Genomic DNA, 8,511 nt, shown 5'->3' on the forward strand with positions numbered 1-8,511 from the left:
CCGCCGGCCGCGCCGTTCTCAAGCCCGCCTGCCTCTGCTCACTCAAGCCGGCCTTCGCTCACTCCAGGTCGCGGTGTGTGACGTCGTTTCGTTGTGAAAGCGAAACTACTTTGTTTGGCCTTTCTAAAAGAGGACACGAGTAGAAATCAGTGGTTGTTGTATTTACAACACTGTTCCAGAACAGTTCAACCCAAATATTCAGATGTGTGCAGCACATTTTAAGGAGGACTGTTTCCTGATCCTGGTAGAATAGACTACAATGCCGGCTGTTCTGACTCACAGACTGTAAGTACGTATTTATATTTAAAGGAGTTGCCACTGATGATTCAAACGCGAGTTTGAGCAGTGTAGAGTAGCGCTTTATGGCAAACAGTCACATATTTATTTTAAGGAAAAAGTGTAAATAATTCAAAAACGTGAAGTTTGTCATGTTCTAAAGAGTAGTTTAAAACCACAATTAAAGGTCTGGTTTCCACAACTTTTACTTGGGAGCAAAAATCTGCCTTTGAACTTGAAAGAAATAAAGATTTTAAATTTATCTTGATAATTATCGATATCGACTGATTTGATTTCATGCCAACTGTAAACAGATGCATTTGGATCAGTCGATGACATGTTTAAATTAAAAACAACAAAGTGGTCATTTATATTGGTGCTTTGCAATATTTCCACTCATGCATGTAACTCAGGATGATTGTGTGATTATCAATATTTAGGCTAACTGTGTGTGTAATGTGAGTCAGTCAATCCACAGCAGTAACAGCAAAACTCGTGTTGGCCCTCACAGTTGAAGGGTTTCTTAGCGACAGAGTCTGCTCTCTGATTGGCTGACACTGGGAGTAAACTGCACGCTGCTCGTGATTGGAGGACACAACAGGCTGCTCTGGAGAATCAAAACTGATCTGAACAGTATATTCATTGAAACGAAACTCAGACTCTCTGTGTGTAATCAGTTTTCCACATCCAAGCTCGACGACTCTGAGGGCAAATGTGCTCTTTGAACTGTGAGACAGCCTGCTGGGATTTATTTAGCTCCAGTTAAATTAAGTACTTTCAGTTTTTTGAACTTTTCATCTTGTTTTAGATTTGATCAGTCTGGTTTGTCTGCTTCTGCTCTCTCTTGTCCATTTTGTAAGAGTGTTGCTAAAGCAGATATGGTGAGATCAAGAGGCCATTCAGGCCCTGTGTTTCCACTTTTGCTCTCTTTCAGTTCCATTTCTTGGACTGAACTAATTTTCTTAGTTTGCCAGAAGTGAAACACACTTCTATCTGATCTTGATGAAACAGCACACGCCCATATGCAAACATACAACTTTGAATAAACCTGATATGCACATGAAGACAGAAATACATGCTTATACATCAGGAGCACACACACATATAGATATATTTAGGATACAACTCATTAGTTGTATCCTAAATTTTCTGTTATTTTGGCTTTTTTATATTTTTGTTTAAGGGTTGTATGAAAGCATGTATGCTTCTTTTGACTAATTGTGTTAATATGTCTGATCTTTGAATAATATGTCAGGACTCAATAAAGGATGGCTAATTTCCAGCTTTTTCAGCTCATTTGCAAAGAAAAAAAGTTAATGAACCATGAGTTTTGTAAAATTGCAATTTTACTAGGAAATATATATATAAAAAATGTATGTTGTAAATATGTGGGCCAGTAAAAAACAATAAAAACAATTTTTACTCGCCCTGCCAATACTTTTGTAGGACAGTGAAAATATTGGCAGAGCTGCTCTATGAATATCTGTTCTGTTTTGGTTGCATAAAAACTCTGTGATGTAATGGGCTTGTTTGTATGATGATTTTCGTCTTGGTAACATGAACCACCCTTTGTCCCAAAACACAAATCCAATGGCCTGATCTGTGGAGTGGAGTCTGCAGTAGGTGTGTTCTTGTTGCAGTGGTGGCTGGCTCTGATGAATGCTGTCAGACTGCCTCTGCAGAGCTTCATGCCCAGGGCAGAACTTTATCATGCAGTTTAGTTTTACCAGCACGGATAGACAAATGTGCTTAGACACTGATCAGAGCCCAAGAATAAACTTGTGCGTTTGTGTGTGTGTTTCTGTGTGTGTGTGTGTATGTGTGTGTCTGTGTATTGGTGTTTATGCTCAAAGCTTTGCATGACTTGTTTGTTTGTGGACCTTGAGTGACCGGAGGTACTAAGACCTTCCCTGAGATAGATCTTGAGTTTGCAGAAAGGCACTATATAAAATAAACTTGTTATTATTATTATCATAGACAATGCAAGTGTATCCATTTAGAGTTTCCACTCAGATAAGCGAATGCCAGTGTAGCACAGATTTACCAGTTCTTTCTCACCTTATTAGAAGGTGGAATAATTATCAGCATTTTTAAGTAATAAGATGCCTAGAATTCCCAGAGTGCAAAATGTTCTTCAGGGCGTGATTGTTTCTCACCTGTCCAAAATTTCTAAAATGTCTCGGCAGATGACGTGGGAAAGCGTTTTATTTCTCACACTCTTACTTTTGACTTTTATAGGTTAGTTTAAGTTCAAATGAAAACTTTAGTTTGCCTGCTCAGTTTAAATGCTGGGGGGAAAAGGTTATCTCAACACCTTTTTCTACACAGTTAAAGATATAACAAATGAAATAAATGCGGCCCGTCAACATTCACTTGCTGTCAAATGTGGAGGAGGGACCGGATTGTGTAAGAACAGTATATTTTGTTAGGCTGCTCTAGCAGTTAGCAAATATAGAAATAACCAAAGAAGAATGTTCATTTAGTGTAGGTGTAATTGCAGTGTCCACACAGATTTTGTGTTCAACCTCAGGACGAAAAAGCAATATGCAATCTTAACTTTCTTGAGTAGATTCTATGTTGTTACATAAAAACTATCCTATTTAATTTAATCCGGTAAACATCAAAATCAACAACAAAAAAATTAGCATATCAAATCAGCAATAAAATTTGACATCAGTGGTATCATAAATTTTGATTTAGATTTAAATCGAATCAGCATGAAAGGGTAATTTGTTCCGACTGGTTCAGCTAATGTGCATGTATGTTTAAGACTAAAAAAGGCGATTGTCTCGTTTAAAGGTGACTAGGGCTGCACGATAAATTGAAATGGAATCGAGATCGCGATTCTACAGAAGCTGCGATTGTCATGCGTATCTTTCAGTGAAGCACGGTTCTATGATCAGCAGTAAATCTCCATCCAAAGGCCAGAGAGCGCTCTCGCGCTGAAACTCCAAATACGCCTCGCAGAAGAAACCCAAGAAATGCCTATCGCTGCAGCTGAATAAACAGAAGATTCAACGCTTTCATTGATTCAACGTGACTAATAAACACACGAATACGACAATATATGGTTTATCTGAAAACCGTATATCAGAAGTTTAAACTCATATGGTTTAAAATGCATGATTTCAGCGCGATAAACATGATAATCAGAACCAAAACACATGTTTTTAGCAGGTCCGAGCTGTAATGGCGCAGCTCTATTCTGGAAAAGGGGGCAAGGAGCAGCAGCTCATTTGCATTTAAAGAGTCCGGCCCGAAAAACAGCGTGTTTCTGCTTCCACTCAAAATAGGCATTTTCAAAATGATATAATAAATGATCTGTGGAGTATTTTGATCTGAAGCTACACAGACACATTCAGGGGACACCAGAGACTTATATTACATATTGTAAAAAGGGGCATAATATGTCTCCTTTAACTGAAAGCTGAGATTAACTGACATGAAACGGACTTAAATGGTTACTATGTTCCTTCCATTTTTCCTTGTTTAGGGAAACAAACGCGCTAAAGGAGCCAGGTGTGAAAACGTCTTAGAAGTGGCATGTCTCCGCCGACTTTCTTTGATGATATTAATCAGATGTGAACTATGTAGGAATATTGTTCTCTTATTTTTTTTATGCTTTTGGCACACTTTTATCCAAAGCAGCTTACATTGAGTTTCAGTGTACATACACCATTCATTGTGAATGTTATATCAGTTCATGCATTCTCTGTAAATCAAACCCATGACCTTGGCGTTGTTAGCTCCATCTTTGAGCTACAGGAAGTCTATTAGTATCATTACCTAAGTCATGGGCAAACTCAGCACATGTAAAGAATGATGAAACCACCTGCAGCAGCAGCTACATGTGCATAAATAAGGATGGCGGCCAGTTTGGCAGGCATGTGCGGATTCAACCCTAGTCGTGGGATTGGCACCTGGCACCAGAAGACCAGTGTTAGTAAAAGCTGGAAGATAATGAGAAGTGATAGCAGGTGCCTTGGCCCAGTCATCTACTGAACATACTGAACTTGCATGACACTAAGAGACTATTTCAGTGAATGAATTCTGCTTCTCTAAGCAGCTTGCATGTATAGTATTTCTGCAGGTGTGTCCCATGCAGTGTTCGATGCTGCTACAATTGCTTGAAATTAGTGTTCAGGTTGGAATAAACTTGGACTGCTGGGTCAGGTTGAGTTGAGTTGAGGGTGTGCTGCTTTCTAGGGTCAAATTATTACAAATGAGTAATAATAATGTGTCACTTAGCTACGCTCTCCCTTTCCTGACTCTGAAGCCTCACTAGCTGTAGCAACCTGCCTTTGAATGTTTACTTACTTGTAACTAGGGTGTGAATTTGTTTCTTTATTCCTTTCTTACCCTGAGTCATGTTAACCAATGTTCTCATTGCTTACATGACAGCATACAATATCATTCAAAAGTTTGGTGTCAGTAAGATTAAAAAAAAGAAAAGAAAAAGAAAAAGGAATTTATAATTTTATTTAGCAGGGGAGCATTGAATGGATCGAAAGTGACAGTAAAACATTTATAATGTTACAAAAGATTTAAATTTCAAACAGTTACTGTTCTTTGATGTAAACTTTCTATTCATCAAAGAATCCTGAAAAAATGTATCATGGTTTCCACTGGAATTTTAAGCAGCACAACTGTTGTAGACATTGATAAGAAATGTTTCTTGAGTAGCAAATCAGCATATTAGAATGATTTCTGAAGGATCATGTGACACTGAAGACTGGAGTAATGACTGCTGAAAATTCAGCTTTGCCATCATAGGAATAAATTACATCATAAAATATATTAAAATAGAAAACAGTTTTAAATTGTAATACAAACAATTTTAAGTTGTAATATTTCACAATATTACTGCTTCATAATATGTCTCCTTTAACTGAAAGCTGAGATTAACTGACATGAAACAGGGACTTAAATGGTTACTATGTTCCATTTTTACAACCTTGTTTAGGGAAACAAACGCTCTAAAGGAGCCAGGTGTGAAAACGTCTTAGAAGTGGCATGTCTCCGCCGACTTTCTTTGATGATATTAATCAGATGTGAACTATGTAGGAATATTGTTCTCTTATTTTTTTTATGCTTTTGGCACACTTTTATCCAAAGCAGCTTACATTGAGTTTCAGTGTACATACACCATTCATTGTGAATGTTATATCAGTTCATGCATTCTCTGTAAATCAAACCCATGACCTTGGCGTTGTTAGCTCCATCTTTGAGCTACAGGAAGTCTATTAGTATCATTACCTAAGTCATGGGCAAACTCAGCACATGTAAAGAATGATGAAACCACCTGCAGCAGCAGCTACATGTGCATAAATAAGGATGGCGGCCAGTTTGGCAGGCATGTGCGGATTCAACCCTAGTCGTGGGATTGGCACCTGGCACCAGAAGACCAGTGTTAGTAAAAGCTGGAAGATAATGAGAAGTGATAGCAGGTGCCTTGGCCCAGTCATCTACTGAACATACTGAACTTGCATGACACTAAGAGACTATTTCAGTGAATGAATTCTGCTTCTCTAAGCAGCTTGCATGTATAGTATTTCTGCAGGTGTGTCCCATGCAGTGTTCGATGCTGCTACAATTGCTTGAAATTAGTGTTCAGGTTGGAATAAACTTGGACTGCTGGGTCAGGTTGAGTTGAGTTGAGGGTGTGCTGCTTTCTAGGGTCAAATTATTACAAATGAGTAATAATAATGTGTCACTTAGCTACGCTCTCCCTTTCCTGACTCTGAAGCCTCACTAGCTGTAGCAACCTGCCTTTGAATGTTTACTTACTTGTAACTAGGGTGTGAATTTGTTTCTTTATTCCTTTCTTACCCTGAGTCATGTTAACCAATGTTCTCATTGCTTACATGACAGCATACAATATCATTCAAAAGTTTGGTGTCAGTAAGATTAAAAAAAAGAAAAGAAAAAGAAAAAGGAATTTATAATTTTATTTAGCAGGGGAGCATTGAATGGATCGAAAGTGACAGTAAAACATTTATAATGTTACAAAAGATTTAAATTTCAAACAGTTACTGTTCTTTGATGTAAACTTTCTATTCATCAAAGAATCCTGAAAAAATGTATCATGGTTTCCACTGGAATTTTAAGCAGCACAACTGTTGTAGACATTGATAAGAAATGTTTCTTGAGTAGCAAATCAGCATATTAGAATGATTTCTGAAGGATCATGTGACACTGAAGACTGGAGTAATGACTGCTGAAAATTCAGCTTTGCCATCATAGGAATAAATTACATCATAAAATATATTAAAATAGAAAACAGTTTTAAATTGTAATACAAACAATTTTAAGTTGTAATATTTCACAATATTACTGCTTTTACTGAATTTTTGATCAAATAAATGCAGTCTTGTGAGCATAAGAGACTTCTGTCAAAATCATTTAGTTTAGGTGTTTATATGTACTAGGAAAACAAACACATTTGTATGCATTACTATTGGCTGTTATTTCTTATTCTGACTTTATTGATATTGAATTACACTCACAACAGCTCAGGTCACCAGAAACCAGGTTTATCATTAACAACACCTATTTGTGGTACTGTGCCACCAAATCACTTTAATGTAGTATTTGAGTTAAACATTAAAGAGCATTATTGCCAATAATGCAGTCATTCTTTGATTATGTAATACTTAATTTCTCTCTCTATACAGGCTGCATGAGGAGATAAAGGACTTTTATGAGTATATTTCTCCTCGTCCAGAGGAGGACCACATGAGGCTAGAGGTGGTGGCCAGGATCCAGAGAGTCATCAAGGACTTGTGGCCCAATGCTGAGGTTAGTGTTACTCATATTATTGTCTTCTTGGGGTTTGTCATTTGTATTCTTGAATATCTGGAGGATGAGGAACAATCATTTAGGCTACCTGCCAAAGAGGCATAGATACAAACACTTTTTCAGAACTTCTACTTGACCTTTTAAATATCAAAACCATATGTGAATTTGTTCTTGCAGTAGTTTACCATTACACGTTGGTGTCATGGACATGCAGAGGTCTAAATATAGGGCCTTGAGGGACTCCATTTCTAAATTGTCACTGGAACCTGTCAGGAATACAATAAATACTCTTCTCAGTTTACCTGTATATCTAAAATTATATGTTTATTGATTTAACAATGAATTTGCTTTATATAAAGTTTTACAGTTTGTGTTCAGCCCAGCTATTTTGAATTGGTTGGTGGCTAATCATCAGTATTTCAACTGCAGCTTATGGATGTTTTCTAGCAGAGAAAGAAATGCCTAATGGGTGTACAAAGTGAAATAATAAAGACACATGATGTGGAAATATAAACTGCACAGAATCTGCTAAGAGAATAGCATAGCTAACTCAACAGTGACCCTTTCGTGCATTCCACAAGTGGCAGGACCTTCTGTTGCTAAAATGTAGTTCTAAATGCATGGATAATGAGCTGAAAAATAATTCAAAGTGTGTCAACAGCCTTATTTGGCCTTTGTTTTGTGGGAAAAAAACACAAAATGTCTGGTTTTATTTCTGGTTGTAACTAGTGGTTAAACGGATCGTAGTTGATCCGTGATCCGTGCGGACCAAGCCCCATGGTTCGGCACGCATGTGATCCGCAGATTAATTGCAAAATTTAACCATAATAGATAACATAATAGAGTTACACTAGAGTAGTTTATCATTTGTTCGTATTTACACAAGCAAGCGAATTTTAAACAATTCCAGAGAGAAAAGGCGAAAGGGAACTTGATTACTCGCGTGCTGTTCTGTTCTCTACGCGTTTCAGACAGCACGCAAACACCGAACTGAATCCTCTGAACAGACACATACACATAAAATTGACAAAATACCCATCTCGACAATCATTCAGGTAAACGCAGTCAGTTATGTCTCAAGTGAATGAAAACAGCTGAGAAAGAAATCGGATGTGATGTGTATCATTATATCGGATCCGTGCATCAGGTCTTAAAGGGACAGCGGCCTATAAATACTGCTGCTGTCATTAATGATCATCAAACAGCAAAACAGCTGTAATAAAAATCTATATTTAATTTATACAGTGAACACTATGCAGTGTTATTTTCCATAATTATTACATTTCTGTATTTGAATACTACCAACCTTATTTAATTTGTAACATTTTCTGTTGTATTTGTCTATGCTTGTAATTTGTGTATTTGTTAATCTAGTAGTATTTGTTGTGGTATCAAAGAAGTACTTCGCTTTAAGTAATAAATGAAAAGCAAGTTAAA

General features: G+C 37.2%; 1 pseudogene; it reads left to right on the plus strand.

Moving 5' to 3' along the window:
* Positions 1–8,511, plus strand: part of LOC107742777 (non-canonical poly(A) RNA polymerase PAPD5-like) — a 51,367-nt pseudogene that overhangs the window by 32,868 nt on the left and 9,988 nt on the right.

The sequence above is a fragment of the Sinocyclocheilus rhinocerous genome, unplaced genomic scaffold (genome assembly GCF_001515625.1).
Source record: "Sinocyclocheilus rhinocerous isolate Xijiao unplaced genomic scaffold, SAMN03320098_v1.1 scaffold857, whole genome shotgun sequence".
Taxonomy (NCBI): Eukaryota; Metazoa; Chordata; class Actinopteri; order Cypriniformes; family Cyprinidae; genus Sinocyclocheilus; species Sinocyclocheilus rhinocerous.